The sequence below is a fragment of the Schistocerca gregaria genome, chromosome 8 (genome assembly GCF_023897955.1).
Source record: "Schistocerca gregaria isolate iqSchGreg1 chromosome 8, iqSchGreg1.2, whole genome shotgun sequence".
Lineage (NCBI taxonomy): Eukaryota > Metazoa > Arthropoda > Insecta > Orthoptera > Acrididae > Schistocerca > Schistocerca gregaria.
The window spans coordinates 447,077,799-447,080,306 of record NC_064927.1 but is presented as its reverse complement, the minus strand read 5'-3'; the positions used below and the strand labels follow the sequence as shown (position 1 = coordinate 447,080,306).

At 42.1% G+C, this 2,508-nt stretch overlaps 1 non-coding gene across 1 annotated transcript; it reads left to right on the top strand.

The window, feature by feature from the left end:
- The first annotated feature begins 236 nt into the window (after nt 1-236).
- Nucleotides 237-311, top strand: Trnas-cga (transfer RNA serine (anticodon CGA)). Its single transcript has one exon. It is a non-coding gene; the product is annotated as a tRNA-Ser (tRNA).
- Nucleotides 312-2,508: the final 2,197 nt, after the last annotated feature.

Genomic DNA, 2,508 nt, shown 5'->3' with positions numbered 1-2,508 from the left:
GCGGGGCCCTACACGATATTAGGCAGGTGTACCAGTTTCTTTGGCTCACAGGGGACTAGCAGATGGTTGAAAATGTGCATAATCTAGAATGAGTTTTTCACTCTGCAGCGGAGTGTGCGAGCTGATATGAAACTTCCTGGCAGATTAAAAATGTGTGCCGGACCGAGACTTGAAGTTTGCAAAGTAGCAGACGAGGTACTGGCAGAAGTAAAGCTGTGAGAACGGGGCCTGAGTCATGCTTGGGTGGCTCAGTTGGTAGAGCACTTGCCCGCGAAAGGCAAAGGTCCCGAGTTCGATTCTCGGCCCGGCACACAGTTTTAATCTGTCAGGAAGTTTCATATGCATAATTTATTCCGCGAAAGTCCCTTTACAAAGTTTCAAGAACCAGTACTGAGGAATTCAGAAGCGTAATAAGTGTACTACTTACCTATCGCTTCCGTATGAACAGAAGATATTACGTTAACTACCGAGCCGTCAAGATTCTAATGGAACATGAAAAAACCTAATGTGAGATTCAGTTGGGGAGTCACTTTGCTGTGCACATCATAGGGACGTGGAGAGTTCCGTAGATACAAACTGCGTACCTACGGAGTATCGTCTCAGCTGTGCGACTGGAATCGTGACTTCCTGCAAGGAAGGCCACATTTCGTAGATATCGACGAAAAGTCATGGCGTCTAGCAGAAGTAACATCTGGAATTACTCAACAAAGTGTTATACTCTCTCTGCTGTTAAATCTATATAAACTATTTAGGAGACAATGCAGTCGTCAGATTATTTGCAAATGATACTGTCATTTTTACGTCTCGTAATATCAGACTACCAAAATCAATTGCAAAATGTTTTAGGCAAGGTATTTGTATGGTGCGAATAGTGGCAAACTGGCTCTAAATAATGAAAAGTTGGAGGCCATCATTATGAATACCAAAAGGAGTTGCAAAATTTCCGTTACACGATAAATCACACAAATCTAAAAGCTGTGAAGTCAGCTAAATACGTAGGAGTTATAGTTATGAAAAACGTAAACTAGAACGATCACATAGATCATATAATGTGGGTAAAGGTGATCAAAGACAGCGGGTTGTTGGTAGAACGGTTAGAAGAAGCTACAGGTCTACTAAAGAGACAGCAAACACTACATTTGGCCGTCCTTTGCTATGATATTGCTGTGTGCTCAGAAAGAATTGACGTAGGACATCAAAAAAGTTCAAAGAAGGGCAGATCGTTCTGTATTACTCCGGAACAAGGTGAAAGTGTCAAGGTCATGACATGAGACTTGGGGTGGAAATCATTAAAACAAAGGCAATGTTCTTAGCGGCAGGGCCTTTATCTTTCTCCTTTCTGACATTTATTTTTCCACAATTCATTTTTTGCTGTTAATATATTTTTTTTTCATCTCTCTTCAAGCTTTAACATACAGTTTTCAGTCGTCCTAGCCTTTCGCAGTTGTTCGTTTGTCGTGCGCCTTCCGTTCATCAGGCGACAGCAGTTCCGTCTCCCTGAAAGAATTACAAAAAATAAATAATGATAAATGAGAAATGGTTTATCTACATCTACATCTACATCCATACTCCGCAAGCCAACTGGCGGTATGTGGCGGAGGGTACCTTGAGTACCTCTATCGGTTCTCCCTTCTATTTCAGTCTCGTATTGTTCGTGGAAAGAAGGATTGTCGGTATGCTACTGTGTGGGCTCTAATCTCTCTGATTTTATTCTCATGGTCTCTTCGCGACATAAACGTAGGAGGGAGCAATATACTGCTTGACTCTTCGGTGAAGGTATGTTCTCGAAACTTCAACAAAAGCCGGTATCGAGCTACTGAACGTCTCTCCTGCAGAGTCTTCCACTGGAGTTTATCTATCATCTCCGTAACGCTTTCGCGATTACTAAATGATCATGCAACGAATCGCATTGCTCTCCGTTGGATCTTCTATATCTGTTCTATCAACCCTATCTGGTACGGATCCCACACTGCTGAGCAGTATTCAAGCAGTTGGCGAACAACCGTACTGTAACCCGCTTCCTTTGTTTTCGGATTGCATTTCCTTAGGATTCTTCCAATGAATCTCAGTCTGGCATCTGCTTTACCAACGATCAACTTTATATAATCATTCCACTTTAAATCACTCCTAATGCGTACTCCGAGATAATTCATGGAATTAACTGCTTCCAGTTGCTAACCTGCTATATTGTAGCTAAATGATAAGGAATCTATGTATTCGCAGCACATTACACTTGTCTACATTGAGATTCAATTGCCATTCCCTGCACCAAGCGTCAATTCGCAGCAGATCCTCCTGAATTTCAGTACAATTTTCCATGGTAACAACCTCTCGATATACCACAGCATCATCCGCAATAAGCCTCAGTGAACTTCCGGTGTCATCCACAAGGTCATTTATGTATATTGTGAATAGCAACGGTCCTACGACACTCCCCTGCGGTACACCTGAAATCACTTTTACTTCGAAAGACTTCTCTCCATTGATAATGACATGCTGCGTTCTGTT